Raw genomic sequence first — 20,280 nt, 5'->3', positions numbered from 1 at the left:
CCTGTGATCTTGCACACAGGAATAACACCAAAGTGTAGTCTTCAGGTGAAATGGGGTTAGAGAGGGGGATAATTGGACCAGGGTGCATACATGTAATTCTGTACCCATGTTGTCTGTCCTTATTTTTATATTATTTTCAGTATAAATTCCTATGTCCAAATTTAAAATGGAACTTGGCTATGTAAACTTGTCACTCAGTAATTACACTCTCCAGCCATTGGTGGCACTGCAGCACCTCCACTGGAAGAAGGGTGCAATTACAGTGTGACAAGTTTGCATAAGCAGCTTCCATTATAAATGTGGACATCAGAATTTGTAATACAAAAAATTGACAGGAAGTGCAGACTAAGATTTTTGATATATAGACGGTTGTTCTGTCTTAGGAAGTATTACCGTAAAATTTCATGTAATATGATTCTGTCAAAGTAAAGTCATCCCTTATAAAAGGTTTGACAGGGCAGGCAGCAGAACAGCTGCTTCCCTAGCAGCTGGCAATGGGTTCAAGTTCCATGGCTACTTTGATTCCAGTCCAGATCTGTCACCATTGGGAGTTTTCCCAGTTTACTTAATGGAGCGGCTGGCTGTAGCAGAGGGAAAAACTGCAGTTTCAGCTCACTCCATGAGATGTTTATCTTTTGTTACACCATCACAAAGTCCCTTTAAACAGTAATTATGCAAAATTGCACTCACACCATTCTCTGCTTTGAAAGCTGAGAAAGATTGTAGCAAGCAGCTCCTACAGAGAAAAAACAAATGATAAAATGAGACATCTTTATTTCATTTTTATTATAAAAAAGTGTGCTTTTTTAAACATTAATTTTGATTATCTTTAATATCCGATTATATGTGGAACCTCTAAAAGTTTTATTTTGACTGCAGGAAGCAAAGTTATACCCGTATACAATTTACACAAGGCAGACGGAGCAGTTGATAATCACTGTCTCTACTTGTTTCTAGCTAGTCAGTATTAGTCTGGTATGAATTGCTACTTTTTACTAGCATATACAATACTGCTTAGTGCAAATACCAGGGTAACATTTGTAAGAGCACTGCCATCAATAGCCATCTTCATTAAATAATTAAAACTGCAAAGTAGCTTTGACTGAACATGCACTAGTGAATCTCTCCTCTTTAATTATCCGCATCCTTTAAAATGATATACATTACAAACATTCACGAATAAATGACAGGGGTACAAATTCGTTATGGCCTGTCTTCAGGCATGCAACTGACAGTCCGCTTCCAGCATGCACCCGAACCAGAAGGCTCGAGTCTTGTCAGAACTTGGGGGTCAGGCCTCAATGTAATAATAGGGGCGAGCCGCCAGCATCTGTTGCATCTCCAGATGCAGCCTGTGTGGCCAGCTCAACTTTGGGTTGCCAGCCTGTGGCCCTCAGGTAATTCCCGAGGGGGCAGGGAGAGGAGGGAATGTAGAAGGACGACAATGCAAGGGAGGTGATTGTGAGCCATCAGTGGCATTCAGGAGTGCTGTGGAGCTGGGAGGAGGAAGGTTTGACTAAAAGAAATTCACCTTTTTGGTAGTGCAGGCTGCTTAGTCAGCAGCCATCGCTATGGAAAGCGAAGCGGGGCGAGGCTGGTGCCTGCTCCTCTCAGTGCTTCTCAATTTACTGCACGGGGCTTGAAGCAGGTATTAGGCCCCTCATTTATATATGCAAAGGCCCAATGCCTTTTTCAGACAGGTGCCACAGGGGTCTGGGCAGTTGCCTACGACAAATTTTTGGCGCCCATATTCCTACCGCAGATTGGGTGCGGGATGTTGCGCCCCGAAGTTGATCTTTTTGCACCGTTTATGCCTGTAAAACAGGTGCAACATAAATCAATTTCTACCCCGTAGTCTCTTGAAAGGTCAGCTTTGTAAATCTGCCAAATCCTGCATTGTGAGGATTTTATAGATTCATGTTAAACAGAATAAAGGAACACTGCATCTTGTCTTAATTTGTATGATTTCATATCATTCATTTTTATTATAAAAGCTATTTAAGTTTTACTACAGTAATTTATATACTGATGCACCTGCTTCTAATGCACTGAATTCAGTTATCATGGGAGCAGTCAGGATTTTGAGAGGGAAATAGGTGTTTGAGATTCATTTCCTAAGGCAGGTCAACAGATATTAGTAAATCTGCTGAATGTTTAGATTTGGAAAAGGGACACGGTGGGTGAGGGGAAGGACCCTACTTCTGCCTTTGTATCTGCTATGTGCATGTAGATCATTGGCTGATAACTCTGAATATCTGAAACTGACCTGAAATTAATATACAGTTCATTGTAACAGGAAAGCTACCACATCAACACATGTTGCAAATATAAACTTCAAAAAAAGTGCATGCACGCAGAGTACTTTTCTGTAATACGAGTAGATACACAACACCAATCATGGCTACTGTGAAGATATATTTGAAGCTATACCTTCTGTTGGGTATTCAAATAGAAGCCACCTATTTCTAGGACAGTGTCTGATGTGCCACAACCTCTAATGTCACACTGATTGCTTACTCTAACAGAAAAACCCTATTAAATCTTCTTCACATGTTTTTTGTTAAGGGTTCCAAAGGAAATTCTGCTGTAATTGTTAAAAAATATTAAATGTTAAATTCTCTATTGAACTACAGGTATCATATGTGCATTCATTTACTGAATGCCAAACAGGTGTGACATTTGTACTGCACCGTTTCATAATGTTTGCTCAGGGAGTTTTCCTTTTCAGAGTAGTCTCAGGAGTCATTGACAGGTTATAGCGCTGTGAGCAGATCTAGTGTGAGAGGATATTTCACGGTTTCTAAAAGAAAAAACAATTTTATGAATTTTTTTTCCAACCAACAGCCCGTGTTTCTTTCAGTAATGGGATAGCAAGACTGAGCTGTCCCAGAAGATAAGCAAAATAATTTTTTGACAGGCCCTTTGAAAATGTGCAACTCATGGGTAACGAATTGAATGGACCAACATGTCAAGAAACAAAGAAAAACACAAGCGCTTTAATGTCTAAATGTTCTTATTATCTTAAAATAGAGGGTAACTTTAGTGAAGCTGTGCTCTAGCATGGAGCCTTGCTTGATGGAAGCACAGGTTGCAGAATTGGCCCTGGCAAGATTTGGTTTGATGTGGCAGCCAGGAATGGGGGTCAAGGCCAGAAGCATGTAGGTGCTGGTGGGCACAGAGAGGATGGCTGCAGTTTTCCTGACATTAAGCTGGATGAAGTTTTGGCCCATCAAGATCTTAGCAGACAGTTAGAGAGTGTAGCAACACCCTTTGGGTTAAGAGGAGGTAGAGAGCTATGTGTCATCAGTGTACTTGCATTAGTTCTTTTTACTAGGTTGCCTGCCATTTTGTATTTTTGAGTATGTTCCAGCCAATGCTGTCAGAAAACTGTGCACAGCATGGGCCCAAACTTCCACTATGTAGGCCGGATGAGCTTCCCCACTGGAAGTGTAAAGTTAGAAAACTATCCCCAATGTATATATTTGCACTAGAAATCACACCAGTGTATATATTACAGTTAACCTTTCAGTAAAAATCCTATAACTCCTGTATAATCCAGTCATTTTTTTTGATTCAGACGCATCACATGAATAAAGCCAGAATTTATACACTAGATTGTATGGTAGACCATAAAATAAAATGCTAGCTATAAAGGAAAACCTAGCATTGGTTACCTATAAGCATTTATATGCAGCCTACGCTCTACAACAAATGTAAGAGAAAAATGGCATAGGTGACTTAGGCTTCATGTTTATTCTGAAAGGATGTACAAAAAAGAACAATTTAGATCTAAACTTAGACTATAACTGTCCTGGAGGCATTTTGTTCAAAATTAACATAGATTTATTCCACTCAGGGGTTAAGATGACCCTATTATTATAAACTCATGGGAACTTGTGAAGCTCATTATATATAAGCATAAAGGTTGACTCTGGCACACGTCATGTGAAAGCTGTGCACTAGTTTTACCAATCTGTAAAGAAAATAAATGCCAAGATCCCCCCCACCTCATTTAGAACATTCACTGCCTCCTCCCTCACCAGTAGTTTCCCTTGCTCTCTAATCATAGAATCATAGGAAGTTACGGCACAGAAGGAGGCCATTCGAACCATTGTGTCCATGCTGGCCGAAAAAGAGCTATCCAGCTTAATCCCACTTTCCAGCACTTGGTCCGTAACCCTATAGGTTACGGCAATTCAAGTGCACATCCAAGTCAAATGAGTTGAAGGTTTCTGCCTCTACCACCCTTTCAGGCAGTGAGTTCCAGATCCCCATCACCCTCTGGGTGAAAAAGATTCTCCTCAGCTCCCCTCTAATCCTTCTACCAATTACTTTAAATCTATGCCCCCTGGTCACTGACCCCTCTGCTAAGGGAAATAGGTCCTCCCTATCCACTCTATCTAGCCCTGTCATAATTTTATATACCTCAATTAAATCTCCCCTCAGCCTCCTTTGTTCTCAAGAAAACAGCCCCAGCCTATCCAATCTTTTCTCATAGTTAAAATTTTCCAGCCCTGGCAACATCCTCGTAAATCTCCACTGTACCCTCTCTAGTGCAATCACATCTTTCCTGTAATGTGGTGACCAGAACTGTACGCAGTACTCAAGCTGTGCTCTAACAGTTCTAGCATAACCTCTCTGCTCTTATATTCTACGCCTCGGCTAATAAAGGAAAGTATTCCGAATGCCTTCTTAACCACTATATCTACCTGTCCTGCTATCTTCAGGGATCTGTGGACATGCACTCCAAAGTTCCTCTGTTCCTCTACGCCTCTCAGTATCCTCCCATTTATTGTGTTTGCCCTCCCCAAATGCATTACCTCACACTTCTCTGAATTGAATTCCATTTGCCACTTTTCCGCCCACCTGACCAGTCCATTGATATCTTCCCCAGTCTGCAGTTTTCCTCCTCACTATCAACCACACAGCCAATTATTGTATCATCTGCAAACTTCTTGATCATGCCCCCTATATTCAATATCTAGCTCATTTGCTGCAATAGTCTAACAAAGCACCTAATTTACTGCAAAATTCATACTTGGACACTACTTGAGCAATGCAATAGCAGAAGTGACTGAAATGTGCACTTTTACCCAATGTGCACCCAATAGATTGGTGGGCCGGAGCATCAGGCACTGATGGGACTTGAACTTATTTCACTAGAAATTCAGGTGATCTTACTGCACTACATGGAATTGCTCACAGGAAGTCAACTGATGTAACACTACTGTTCTTGTAAATAGCATGTAATGTATTATTCATTTTAAGGTACAACTGTGTCCCTTTAAGGCCACCAATTTTAATTGCCAAGTAAACAGAATCTTATCGAATGCCTTTTGGAAATCCAAATATACTGCATCCATTGGTTCCCCTTTATCCACCCTGCACGTTACTTCCTCAAAGAACTCTAATAAATTTGTCAGACATGATTTCCCCTTCATAAAACCATGTTGACTCTCCTTGATTGTATTATGAGTCTCCAAATGTCCTGTTACTATTTCCTTAATAACGGATTCTAGCATTTTCCTAATGGCAGATGTTAGGTTAACTGGTCTATAGTTACCTGCTTTCTGTCTCACTCCCTTCTTGAATAGGGGTGTTACGTTTGCGGTTTTCCAATCCACTGGGACCTTTCCAGAAACTAGTGAATTCTGGAAGATTACAACCAATGCATCCACTATTTCTGGAGCCACTTCCTTTAAGACCCTCGGATGCAAGCCATCAGGTCCAGGGGACTTGTCAGCCTTTAGTCCCATTAGTTTACCTAGTACTTTTTCTCTAGTGATAATCTTTAGTTCCTCCCTCCCTTTTGCCCCTTGATTATCTACTATTATTGGTATGTTATTAGTGTCTTCTACTGTGAAGACAGATACAAAATATCTGTTCAATTCCTCTGCCATTTCCTTGTTTTCCATTATTATTTCCCCAGTCTCATCCTCTAAGGGGCCAATGTTTACTTTAGCTACCCTCTTCCTTTTTATAAACTTATAGAAGCTTTTACTGTCAGTTTTTATATTTCTTGCTAATTAACTCTCATAATTTATTTTCTCCCTCTTTATTATTCTTTTAGTCATCCTTTGCTGGTTTTTAAAGTTTTCCCAATGTTCGGGCTTACCGGCAATCTTTGCCATGTTGTATGCTGTTTCTTTTAACCTGATACCATTCTTTACTTCCTTAGTTTGCCATGGTTGGTTCACCCTTTTTGTGGAGTCTTTCCTCCTCACAGGGATGTCTTCCTGGGCATACAGCTACAAACTAATACTATCCATTGAGTGGTATCTCTTACATCTAGCTGTATGTGATTATCACCTCGAAGGTCACAAGTTCAGTCCCACAACTATCTGTCACTCCAGTTCATTTATCTCACTGGGCCGAGTTTTATCAATTTTTGTCCCAGATCCAAAATTAACTAATGTAAAGCAAACTACAATGTAACATTAAAAAATGTTAGCTTTGATTCTGTCCCCATTTTTGTAATGCTTTTGCAAAATACTTGATTGCTATTAGATGAAAAATAAGGAGCTGTCTGAAACTACAAGGTCCAAATCACAATAAATGTGGTATAAGAGTATTGTGTTGTCAGATTTCTTTTTTCTACCTTACCTTAAAGTTTCTCAACAAGTGTTGAATGAGCTGAGAAGAGGCAGAAGTTTCAGGGTAGAAGTGGCAATGACAACTTCAGTGGCAACATATTGGAGAGAATTCTTGTAGGCCAAGTGTTTTACTGTGTAGCATTCTGCCCAATGTATTGATTTTTTTTTTACTGCTGGTTACTTCAATGGCCAGTGCTTCTTGGGAGTATAGAGAGTGCTAATCTTTAGTCTATATCTTTGAATCACTTCTGTCTACCCAGAGACCCAGTTAGTCTATCAGAAGTGGGCTAGGCCCTTACATCTAAATTACAGCTGTCAGATGAGTATTCAGTCATTATAGAGTTTATTTGCTTCAGCATTATACTGTCTGCAGTACACAATGCTGCAGTTATCAATATTACAATGTCAAAACAATGCAATACTGTACAAAGATTGCATGTTATTCACTTACCTATTTACAAGTGTAACGCTCTTTGCTGGATAACTACATTTAACCAAAGTATTTCAGCTTCCAATGATATAACAGAGGATGCTTTCTCTTCTGCTTTAAAAAGTTAAAGTCCATAAATTATTGCTGGTGGTGTTAACAAACAAATTTAAAAAAGGATCCTACAACATTCCTTTATTTGCTATTTTAAATGGGTATTAAAATGGGTAGCAAACAGTGGACTGTTATGCAAACACTTTAAGCATTTGTCCATGAATACTGCCAGTGGTAATTTCTAGGCTCATATCTCTTGTGTTTGGCTCAGCAAGGATCAGTGACTCTGAGTAAGTAAAGATATGAGGTAAATTGCCTTTGGGTATGGATCATGTTGACTATCTAACACCCATTTTTCAACATTGCTTCCTCTATAACCAACATCACCAATAACAGCAATGACCTGATTATCAATAGTAATCATGAAATGGAATGGATGGACTATAATGGTCAATACTGTATTAGCCAATAAAAGTAAACCAAATACTATCATAAAGCTGATACTTGCTTTGTTATATCATTTTCTTAGAATTGGATTAGAACTCTATTTAACTAAAGGTACACAATGTTTGAGCACAGTATTGCTTCTAAACAAATTCAAATTCAGCTTTAACCTCAAACATAACCAGTAACCTGCAGGCAATGGGTCAACATCACTGCAAAGGTGTTGTCTCACTACACAGACAAGGGAAAAGATGCCCTGGGGGCTTGAGCCCGACATGACACAAAATAAGCTCCATTGCTTTTTAAACTAATTAAAGTACTGCCAGCTGTGTCTGAGCTCTGGAAGCAAGCTATGGCACCACTGCTGCTTTTGACAATATAATACATATTTTTAAAAGGTTGAACGTATGAAAGGAAAAGCAAAAGGTTAAGGGAAAACTTTACTGAACTGTTTAATGCAGAGACTAGCAGACCAAAAATTGCATGCAATTTATTTTATTGCAAAATGCAGCCTCTGCGTATGAACCGGAACCAAGTCTGGAGGAAGCAGAGAAGAACCACAAATCCCCAGGGACTAACAACATAAAGGCAGAATTTCCTAAACAGGATGGCTACATTATCCTTCAATGGCTGTTATGTGTCCTATGGTCAATATGAATGGGGCTGTAATTATCAGCCTTTTTTATTTAGGTGATAAAGTGCTTTCTTTCAATGACAGGAGTACAAGCCTTCTTAGAGTACCTGATGAGATCTACGGAGTAGTATGTAAAACAGTGTTGGGAAATTTTGACAATGAGCTGCTGAAATCTTAATGTGGTGTCAAATCTGAAAAAAGCCAGCCACAGCCACATTTCTTAAATTAATTAAATGAGAAGGCCTGGGAATGCACATAAGCTCCTGCTTTCTGGAACTTCAAGATGGCCAATGATTCAGCAAACTGAAATACCCTTTGGAAAATTTTTGTGCACTGTGGCTGGTTGAAGACCTCAATATCCGAACATGATGGGGGATGGAGCAAATCCTGGATCTCAGTAACTCTCCATCTGCTTTCCACCACAAATCTGGGATCAGTTGAAATTCCATTTCAATAAACTAGCAATAATGATGGTGACATAAATTTTCACCTTTAGTGCCCCAGTGCACAACATTGTGTGCTAGAATATACTATTCCAATGTTCTCCTGGCCGGCCTCCCATCTTCCACCCTCCATAAACTTGAGCTCGTCCAAAACTCTGCTGCCCGTATCCTAACTCGCACCAACTCGCATTCGCCCATCACTCCTGTGCTGACTGACCTACATTGACTCCCGGTCCGGGAATGCCTCAATTTTAAAATCTCATCCTAGTTTTCAAATCCCTCCATGGTCTTGCCCCCTCCTATCTCCGTACCTCCTCCAGCCTTACATCCCTCCGCAATCTCTGCGCTCCTCCAATTCTTGCGCGTCTGCGATTTTAATTGCTTAACCATTGGCGGCCGTGCCTTCAGCTGCCAAGGCCTAAGCTCCAGAATTCCCTCCCTAAACCTCTCCGCCTCTCTCTCCTCCTTTGAGACACTCCTTAAAACCTACCTCTTTGACCAAGCTTTTGGTCACCTGTCCTAATATCACCTTATGTAGCTCGGTGTCAAATTTTGTTTGATAATCGTTCCTGTGAAATGCCTTGGGAAGTTTTGCTATATTAAAAGGCATTATATAAATGCAAGTTGTTGTTGTATATTGGGAATTTAGGTACACTCCCCCACATAATTTTCTGTCCATTAATTTTAAAGATGATGAAGGATTTATGGGAGGGAGGCACAGGATTTTCCCTTCCTGCCTTTGGGAAAGGACCTACTCTTTGCTGACAGCAGGGCAGAGATCACTAACTCTCTCAATGAAAACTAGTGGGCACAAACCAAAGCTAACACTTCATAGTATCATAGTAGGTATAGCACAGGAGGGGGCCATTCAGCTCATCGTGTCTGTGCCAGCTCTTTGAAAGAGCTATCCAATTAGTCCCATTCCCCTGCTCTTTCCCTATAGCCCTGTAAATGATTCCCCTTCAAATATTTATCCAATTCCTTTTTGAAAGTTAATGTTGAATCTGCTTCCACCACCCTTTCAGGCAGTGCATCCCCGATCATAAAAATTCGCTGTGTAAAACATTTTTTTCCTCTGCACCCTTTCTGTTTCTTTTGCCAATTACCTTAAATCTGTGTCTTCTGGTTACCAAGCCTTCTGCCACTGGAAACAGTTTCTCCCTATTTACTCGATCAAAACCGTTCATGATCTTGAACACCTCTATCAAATCTCCCCTTAACATTCTCTGTTCTAAGGATAACAACCCTAGCTTCTCCAGTCTCTCCGCATGATTGAAGTCCCCCATCCCTGCTACCATTCTAGTAAATCTCTTCTGCACCCTCTTTAACGCCTTGACATCCTTCCTAAAGTGTGGTGCCCAGAATTGATCACAATACTTCAGCTGAGGCCTAACCAGTGTTTTATAAAGGTTTAGCATAACTTCCTTGCTTTTGTACTCTATGCCTCTATCAATAAAGCCTGGGATCCCATATGCTTTTTTAACAGCCTTCTCAACTTGTCAGGCCACCTTCATAGATTTGTGTACGTACAGCCCCAGATCTCTGTGTTCCTGCACCCCCTTTAAAATTGTACCATTTAGTTTGTATTGCCTCGCCGCATTCTTCTTACCAAAATGCAACATTTCTCTGCGTTAAATTTCATCTGCCATGTGTCCGTCCATTTCACCTATCTATGTCCTCCTGAAGTCTGTTACTATCCTCCACATTGTTTACTATATTACCGAGTTTCGTGCCATCTGCAAGCTTTGAAATTATACCCTCTGTACCCAAGTCCAGGTCATTAATATACATCAAAAGAGCAGTGGTCCTAATACTGACCTCTGGGGAATACCAATGTATACTTCCCTCCAGTCTGAAAAACAACTGTTCACCACTACTCTCTGCTTTCTGTCCCCTAGCCAATTTTGTATCCACGCTGCCAATGTCCCTTTAATCCCATGGCTTCAACTTCACTTACAAGTCTATTATGTGGTACTTTATCAAATGTGTTTTGAAAGTCCATATACACAACATCAAACACATTACCCTCATCAACCTTCTCTGTTACTTCATCAAAGAACTCAATCAAGTTAGTCAAACAGGACTTTCCTTCAACAAATTCGTATCAGATTCATGCCACTTTTTAAAAAGTAGTTCATGGGATGTGAACGTCGCTGGTAAGGCCAGCATTTTTATTGCCCATCTCTAATTCCCCTTGAAAAGGTGGTGGTTCTTGAACTGCTTCCGTCCGTGTGGTGAAGGTTCTCCCACAGTGCTGTTAGGTAGGGAGTTCCAGAATTTTGACCCAACGAACGATGAAGGAACGGCAATATATTTCCAAGTCAGGATTGTATGGGACTTGGAGGGTAACGTGCAGGTGGTGTTGTTCCCATGCACCTGCTGCCCTTGTCCTTCTCGGTGGCAGAGTCGCAGGTTTGGGAGTTGCTGTCGAAGAAGCCTTGGCAAGTTGCTGCAGTGCATCATGTAGATGGTACACACTGCAGCCACTGTGCGCCGGTGGTGAAGGGAGTGAACGTTTAGGGTGGTGGATGGGGTGCCAATCAAGCAGGCTGCTTTGTCCTGGATGGCGTCGAGCTTCTTGAGTGTTGTTGTAGCTGCACTCATCCAGGCAAGTGGAAGTATTCCATCACACTCCTGACTTGTGCCTTGTAGATGGTGGAAAGGCTTTGGGGAGCCAGGAGGTGAGTCATTCACCACAGAATACCCAGCCTCTGACCTAAGAACATAGGAACATAAGAACATAAGAAATAGGAGCAGGAGTAGGCCAATCGGCCCCTCGAGCCTGCTCCGCCATTCATGTCCATAAATTCATGTCCAATTTCCTGCCCGCTCCCCGTAACCCCTAATTCCCTTTACTTCTAGGAAACTGTCTATTGTTGTTGTAGCCACAGTATTTATGTGGCTGGTCCAGTTAAGTTTCTGGTCAATGGTGACCCCCAGGATGTTGATGGTGGGGGATTCGGCGATGGTCATGCTGTTGAATGTCAAGGGGAGGTGGTTAGACTATCTCTTGTTGGAGATGGTCATTGCCTGGCACTTGTGTGGCGTGAATGTTACTTGCCACTTATCAGCTCAAGCCTGACTGTTGTCCACGTCTTGCTGCATGCGGGCATTATCTGAGGAATTTTAGAATTCCAATGCACTGTACCTCCATGTGAGATAGGAAACACACTTTATAAAATGTAAGGGAATAAGGTAGGATTAACTGAACATTTCCTGGAACTACAATGCAATCTGCCGCACATGCCTCTTTCACCAGATTTAAAACCTGTGGTTTACATCACATCATAAAACACTTACACTTCAAAAGTACTTAATTGGCTATAAAGCTCTTTGCGATGTCCTGAGGTCGTGAAAGGCACTACATACTTGCAAGTTCTTTCTTCTTTCTAAAAGAAACATTTCTAAAATGACGTGAGCTATCTAGACTTAGAAAGAAAGGAAGAACTTGTCTTTATATAGCGCCTTATCACATTGTCAGTAGATCACTAAGTGCTTCACATCCATTGAGATATTTTTTTGAAATGAAGACACTGTTATTATGCAGGCATATACAGCACTCAGTATGCTCACAGCTAGCACCCAAATATAGCAAATGAGATGAAGAACCAGTTAATCTGTTTTTTGTGCTGTTGGTTGAGGAGGGAATGTTGGCCAGTACACCAGGCGAACTCCTTCCTCTTTTTGGAATAATGCCATGGGATATTTTACATCCACAGGAACAGCACGTGGGGCCTTGGTTTAACACCTCATCTGAAAGGCATCACCGCTACAGTGCAGTAGTTCCTCAATACTGCACTAAAGTATTAGCCTGATCTATGCATTCTTAAAAGCTAATAGATACGGATTTTACTTTTTCTACAAACCACTGACTTATTTGTTACATAAAGGAGACCTCTTTCTCAGGCATTCCTGGAGTTTCCACATTGATTTTGTATCTAGCAAACCATGGCAATTTATGCATTTGCACTATTGTCATGTATTACTATGGGATTAAATTAGAGCTCCCTTTCCCAGTGAAATATTTATGAGTGGAGCAATTAAAAGTAGAATTTTGTGACCCTCACCCAGTCATTAACCTGTTTGCATTTGTTTCTGTGACTTAAGCGTTCTATTAGGATTATATTTAAATACCACGCACTGTTCTGCCAAAGTAAAAATATAACAAGGCAATATTTTTTCTTTCCTTACTCTGCCATTCTCTACATGTACCAGTAAGGTTTGAGTGGATGGGATGATCATGGGAAACTTCATGTTTACTATCAACGCTGTTCTGTGATTAGACGACAGGAGGGATGTTTGTTGCAAGGCAACCCAACTAGGTCAGTTACTTTTATCCCCTAAATGGAGCCAAAATTAAAAGAAAACACCAAAGGGACCAAATTCTGTGAGATTCTGGCTCGACGACAGCGCAGGTCAAGAATCAGTCGCATACTCATGGAGCGTACTCAACCTTCCAGTAATTCAAAATGATGGCCAGAAAATCAGGAACTCTGAATCGGGCATGCTGTTCTCCATGCTTGATTCTCCAATCTGCCTTCCTGTCGAGTGAATCTCCAAGCCAGAAGCAGAGTTTCACACATTTTACCTTAAAGTGCGTTCTCAGCATTGAGTGGTGGACTTGACTGAGAGATCCCTGGACATCAACTTCACCTCCAATGTGATTGGGAGGTAGATACTCCATGGCTTGTGCTGCTAGGTCAATAAATGACACAGTGAGGCCATCAGTGAATCACACCCACAGTGTGCTGATGGTGGTTGGAACTTTCAGGGCACTGTTTCTTGTTCATTTTAACAGGAAACAGAACTTTCTTTTCCTCCATTTAGCTGTTGCAAGCTTTCAACAAGTGCTCATAATTTAGCTCTAACAGATTTTTGGAGTCTATAAAGTAAACACTGTCACCATTAATGATTGCAAATTTACTTTTAAAGCAATTACTACTGAACAGAAAAAGGCCTTGCCAATTTCAGTGTGAGTAGAATGAGAGGATATGCAGCTAGTGGCAGAAGCCAGGATTTTTGTCAACAATTTGTCCCATAAACAGGCACATTCAGGCTTGATCATTTGCTCCAGATCTCAACCCATAATGCACGTGGCACACATTTCTGGTGGGAGTTCCCACCAGAAAGAGGTGGGAGATTAATTTCACCATCGTAATAAGGGAAATTATATCAAACAGATGTCCTCGCCATTTCCCCACATTTACTTCAGATATGCATTCTTCATAAAAATGATCATATACAGCTGTCACCCAAGATTGGTAGGCAGTTATTGGTTATGGAAGTATTGAATTAAAAGGGAACAGAGGAATACAGACTACAGGTTGTATAGGATTGTTTTTTAAGTGCTTTTATGAGTTACTTTGTTAGTTATGTAGAAGGCTCAGTGACAAGGCACTTCCGTAGTTTACGTAAGTCATAGAAATTGGAGGAATCACTAAGGGTAGCAAGGGCACAGAATGTACTCTGGGTGGGGGACTTCAATGTCCATCACCAAGAGTGGTTCGGTAGCACCACTACTGACCGAGCTGGTCGAGTCCTAAAGGAATAGCTGCCAGACTGGGCCTGTGGCAGTTGGTGCGGGAACCAACACGGGGGAAAAACCTACTTGGCCTCGTCCTCACAATCTATCTGTCGCAGATGCATCTGTCCAGGACAGTATTAGCGGGAGTAACCACTGCACAGTCCTTGTGGAGATGAAGTCCCACCTTCACACTGAGGACACCATCCATCGTATTGTGTGGCACTACCACCTTGCTAAATGGGATAGATTCAGAATAGATCTAGCAGCTCAAAACTTTGCATCCATGAGGCACTGTGGGTCATCAGCAGCAGCAGAATTGCATTCCACCACAATCTGTAACCTCATGGCCCGGCATATCTCTCACTCTACTATTATCATCAAGCCAGGGATCAACCCTGGTTCAATGAGGAGTGTGGAAGAGTAGCACCAGGCGTACCTAAAAATGAGGTGCCAACCTGGTGAAGCTACAACACAGGATTACATGCATGCTAAACAGTGGCAGCAGCATGCTATAGACAGAGCTAAGCGATCCTACAACCAACAGATCAGATTAAAGCTCTGCAGTCCTGCCACATCCAGTCCTGAATGGTGGTGGACAGTTAAACAACTAACGGAAAGAGGAGTGAACATCACCATCCTCAATGATGGCAGAGCCCAGCACATGAGTGCAAAAGTCAAGGCTGAAGCATTTTCAACCATCTTCAGCCAGAAGTGCCGAGTGGATGATCCATCTCGGCCTCCTCCCGATATCCCCACCATCACAGAAGCCAGTCTTCAGCCAATTCGATTCACTCCACGTGATATCAAGAAATGGCTGAGTGCACTGGATACAGCAAAGGCTATGGGCCCTGACAACATTCCAGCTGTAGTGCTGAACACTTGTGCTCCAGAACTAGCCATGCCTCTAGCCAAGCTGTTCCAGTACAGCTACAACACTGGCATCTACCTGACAATGTGGAAAATTGCCCAGGTTTGTCCTGTCCACAAAAAGCAGGACAAATCCAAGCTGTCCAATTACCGCCCCATCAGTCTACTCTCAATCATCAGCAAAGTGATGGAAGGTGTCGTCGACAGTGCTATCAAGCGGCACTTACTTACCAATAACCTGCTCACCGATGCTTAGTTTGGGTTCCACCAGGACCACTCGGCTCCAGAACTCATTACAGATTTGTTCCAAACATGGACAAAAGAGCTCAATTCCAGAGGTGAGGTGAGAGTGATTGCCCTTGACATCAAAGCAGCATTTGACCGAGTGTGGCATCAAGGGGCCCTAGTAAAATTGAAGTCATTGGGAATCGGGGGGAAAACTCTCCAGTAGCTGGAGTCATACCTGGCACAAAGGAAGATGGTAGTGGTTGTTGGAAGCTAATCATCTCAGCCCCAGGATATCGCTGCAGGAGTTCCTCAGAGCAGTGCCCTGGTCCAACCATCTTCAGCTGCTTCCTCAATGGCCTTCCCTCCATTATAAAGTCAGAAGTGGGAATGTTTGCTGATGGTTGCTCAGTGTTCAGTTCCACTCGCAACCCCGCAGATAATGAAGCAGTCTTTGTCCGCATGCAGCAAGATCTGAACAGCATCCAGGCTTGGGCTGATAAGTGGCAAGTAACATTTGCGCCAGACAAGTGCCAGGCAATGACTATCTTCAACAAGAGAGAGTCTAACCACCTCCCCTTAATGTTCAACAGCATTACCATCGTCGAATCCCCCACCATCAACATCCTGGGGGTCACCATTGACCAGAAACTTAACTGGACTAGCCACATAAATACTGTGACTACTGTGAATACTGGGTATTCTGCGGCGATTGACTCACCTCCTGACTCCCCAAAGCCTTTCCACCATGTACAAGCAAATTTCATTCCACACCTCAACAATGAAGTTCTTTTCACTTAGTTTTTCCTGGTATTTTTTCCCCCTCTCCTCCTTTAGCCTTGGCAAAGGCTTCAGGGGGTTAAAATGCCTTTTGAGCTTTTCCAAAGGCTCTAAGAATTTTCGCACCCTTCTATGTGGCCACTTACCTTCAATTGGCGACATCCAAATGCATTTAACAGAAAACACCGTGGGATATTCATCAATAAAAAAATAAAAGTAAAATATAATTGTTGTCTCCAAAAATTAAATTCCCTTTTGCACACATTATTCTCAGATGCACTGTCACCAATTAGGAATATTACATTATAATCCTGTAATTTATCAGTCGAGAGGAACAGACCAAACAGAGTGGCAGGACAGGTAATACAGATTTAATCTGGACCTATAGCAAGCATCACTGAAGTAGCCCCAGGAAAGATAATAAACATGTTGGTATTTAAGATACATTATAGAGGTTCTTTATGAGGTGTGGTACAACAGGAATAAACTGTGGTTTGTTGGCTCTGGCAGTAATGTTCAAGAGCTGACAATAACTACTAAATATACAGTAATCTCAGCACATTTATCAGTCTGCAAACGGACAGATATCATGAATCTTGGAATGGCACACACAATTCTCATGCAAGCCCATCTAGACATTGCCCATAATCATTTTGTACATTGCATGATAACCTTTCTGTATTAAATTGTGGAATATAGAAGTCTTCAATCATCCATAATTTATAATTAGAATAATTTTCTAAAAAAGTCATAGAGTATTAGAATAGGTCTCAATGCACACAGAATTCTATTATAGCACGAGGCTTACTGAGCATACAAACCAATTTTGCACTCGGCACTCAAATTGATAGTGCAGTTATTTAAATTGATAGTTTGTCTATCACAGTCTCTTGGTGAGCTGAGGAGTGATGAAATGGCTGTCGAGTTTATTTGCTTTATTAAGTAATTTCACAACATGAGAAGGTTTTTTTTAAGGCATCAAACCTGGACCCATTGTCATTTATACTGTACAAGACCTACATATCAGCAGTTGGTGATATTAGTATGGGTCTTGTACAATATAAAGGCAGTTTACAGTACTGTGCATTCTACAGTGCCGTGCATTACAGTACAGGAGTCACTAACAGGGACCATTGTTCCAGGTGAATAGGTTTATTCTAGATTGAAGGCAGTTCTTCTGGGATGAGATCAAATTCTACTGTTTCATCTACCTATAGTAATGCTCCCTCTGAAGTAACACTGCCATTGTTCTTCCATACAGAATATTTGATACTTTGTGCAGTCAACTCAACTCAATAGGCTGGATGATGGCCCCTGCTTCCCCATGGCAGATCGAGTGTGTGCACAGTTCTGGTCTCCATATTACAAAAAAGATATAGAGACACTGGAGAAGGTGCAAAAAATGTTTACAATGATGATACCAGAACTGAGAGGTTATACCTATCAGGAAAGACTGAACAGGCTCTTTTCTCCAGAAAAAAGGTGGCTGCAAGGTGACTTAATAGAGGTCTTTAAAATTATGAAGGGGTTTGATGGGGTAGATGTAGAGAAGATGTTTCCACTTGTGGGGGAGACTAGAACTAGGGATCATAAATGTAAGGTAGTCATTAATAAATTCAACAAGGAATTTAAGAGAAACTTCTTTTCCCAGAGAGTGATTAGAATGTGGAACTCGCTACCACAAGGAGTAGTTGAGGCGAAAAGCACAGATGCATTTAAGGGGAAGCTGGATAAGCATGAGAGAGAAAGGAATAGAAGGGTATGCTGATAGGGTTAGATGAAGTAGAGTGGGAGGAGGCACATGTGGAACATAAACACTGGCATAGACCAGTTGGGTCGAATGGCCTGTTTCTGTGCTGTAAATTCTATGTAAGTTTCAGGAACATGACCCAAGTATGTCACTCTCCTGCATTTATGTTTGAATACTATAGCAAAGTCAATCCTGCTATATAGCACATGTGCAGCAGTTTGGCTAGTGCAAATGTACCAAAAACTGATGTTGTGATATTGCCTCATATATCACCACAATGAATTGGTGCTGACATCATGAAATTGCTACATGACATCATGAGAAGGATCATGCTGCTGCTGAATAGCACTTTTACTGGACTCAGGGGGACCAGCAGCAGTGGAAAGATCTGGTAAAATCCAGTGAAAAACAGGTCTTCCAGTTGCCGGTCTTAAAAAATCTGGCAAGTTTAGCTTATGGTGGCCACTGGATTTACAAGATGCAAATCAAACAGTAAGGCCCCAGTATTTACAGGGAGGTGGGGAGGAAGCGGGGGAGCCTATCAGCGGCCAAGAAGCCCAGAAATACCGGGAAGGCGGAGGTTCTGCCAAATTTAAGAGCAGGCCCTCATTATAATTATTTTACTCCGTTTCCTGCCTGGCAGCCAGCCAGATTGAGAGGCTGGCCGCTGCCGGGCGTGAAAGCCTGCTGTACAAGGCCACAGCCAGGGACCGGAGAGGAGGGTGGGAGAGGTTGCCGGGGGTGGGGGCAAAATCAGATGGCGGGGATGGGGGCAAGAAAGAGTGGATGGCGGGGAGAGGGGCGAGGGAGAGCGGATGGGCGGGGAAGGGGCGAGAGACAGCGGATGGTGGGGGGGGGAGAGAGAGAGCGGATGGCGGGGGAGGGGGAGAGAGACAGATAGCGGATGGCGGCAGGCCGGGCGAGGGATCGGATGGCAGTGGGCCGGGCGAGGGATCGGATCGCGGCGGGCCGGGCGAGGGATCGGATCGCGGCGGGCCGGGCGAGGGATTGGATGGCGGCGGGCCGGCGAGGGATCGGATTGCGGAGGGCTGGGCGAGGGATCGGATCTCGACGGGCCGGGCGAGGGATCGGGCGAGAGATGCTTTTTCAAGTCTCTTCGAAAGCAGGCTGAATTTTCCTTCCCCTGCCAATTGTGCTGCTCCCCTTTAATTTACAGGCAATTTTCCCCTCTCATTAATAGCTTCTTCCCTAGGCCCAATGAGTTTGCTTCCGAAGTTGTGAACAATTATTCAAATTAGCTTTAATTTAGCTACCTTGTTTGCCAATATACAACAATGTAGATTGGCAGCAATAGGAAATCACTGGCTTTCTTTATCTTTTTCATTTATTAAGTGGCCATTTTGCTTCTGTAACAAAGTGTGTCATTTGAGTGTGACACTCAAAATTTTATATACCAGCAGATCTCCTGTGGCATTTCTTACAGTAAGGCAGAGAATAAGCTGTTTTAAAAGGACAGGAACACTATACCATGTAACACACAATTTAGTATTCTGTTGCTACGGTGGGGTTGTGTTTTAGTTGGCCTGTGCTTTTAAGACCACAAAGCCTAATTATTCTAAATAGGCACATGGTGAGGTCAATTACAACCTACCTTTCTTGGTGAGGGAAGTTTGCAGATTGACAGGTGCTTGTAAATTTCCAGCCCCAGGTCAGGAAAAAACAGGATGAAGTCACTGCCTTTTTGACACTTTGAAGTACGATGGACATGTGCTTTGGCACTTTCAGATGTGACGGACATGTTGCATAGATAGATACATAGATTAACTGATTAAGTATGATATAAGTATTCTCAAATGCAATTTCATTGACAAAAATCATTGATTGCTGCGTGCCATTCCAATGTTTGTGCACTTTGAAAGTGCACAATTAGAAGCCAGTCTTCATGTATATTTCATTAAGAAACCACAGGGTAGATTATCAATTCCCATGCACGGCAAGCGTACCCTGGGTATGGAAAATTGGGCGCAGAGGCCGAGCGTTGGAAATATGTACGGTGGATTAGCCGCTGGAATGCACATGCCTCATTTGACTAACAAAAAATGTTAATTAAGGCAGGGCCTCCCTGCACCGAATTTGACAATTGCTTGCTCCAGCGGCACTGGTCATTGCTGTGTACCAAGAAAAGTCTGGTCTTTTAAAGCTGCCTGTTCATTGATTTTGGCCTTTTTGGTTTCCTTTTGTTGCATTTATTGAGGTGCATTTTTTTGCATTTCAATTTAATTTTGCCTTTTATTTTTTCCCTCCACTTTTTCTCTTTTCACCACCTACCATTCAAGGGTATTTCACTGTGACAGCCCCTGGTGATAGGATGAGCAATCCTTTTGGAACTCTTTTTGACTTCGGGGAGATAGAGACCGAAGACGAACTGTCAGCGAGATGTCTGGCTGTAACTTGCACAGACTCACTATTACCTAAATAGGTAGTTTCACACACTGCTCCGGAGCTACTTGGGCAACTCTGAGAAGATGTGCCTTCACTACTTACACTTGACCAGGGAGACCCTGCTTCAGGATTGTAC

At 42.3% G+C, this 20,280-nt stretch overlaps 1 protein-coding gene across 3 annotated transcripts in view; it reads right to left on the bottom strand.

Moving 5' to 3' along the window:
- Window positions 1–20,280, bottom strand: part of nol4lb (nucleolar protein 4-like b) — a 253,339-nt gene that overhangs the window by 77,252 nt on the left and 155,807 nt on the right. The gene's annotated exons all lie outside the window — the stretch shown is intronic.

Source organism: Heptranchias perlo, chromosome 19, assembly GCF_035084215.1.
Source record: "Heptranchias perlo isolate sHepPer1 chromosome 19, sHepPer1.hap1, whole genome shotgun sequence".
Taxonomy (NCBI): domain Eukaryota; kingdom Metazoa; phylum Chordata; class Chondrichthyes; order Hexanchiformes; family Hexanchidae; genus Heptranchias; species Heptranchias perlo.
The sequence above is the reverse complement of the archived record's forward strand: the minus strand, read 5'-3'. Positions and strand labels throughout refer to the sequence as shown.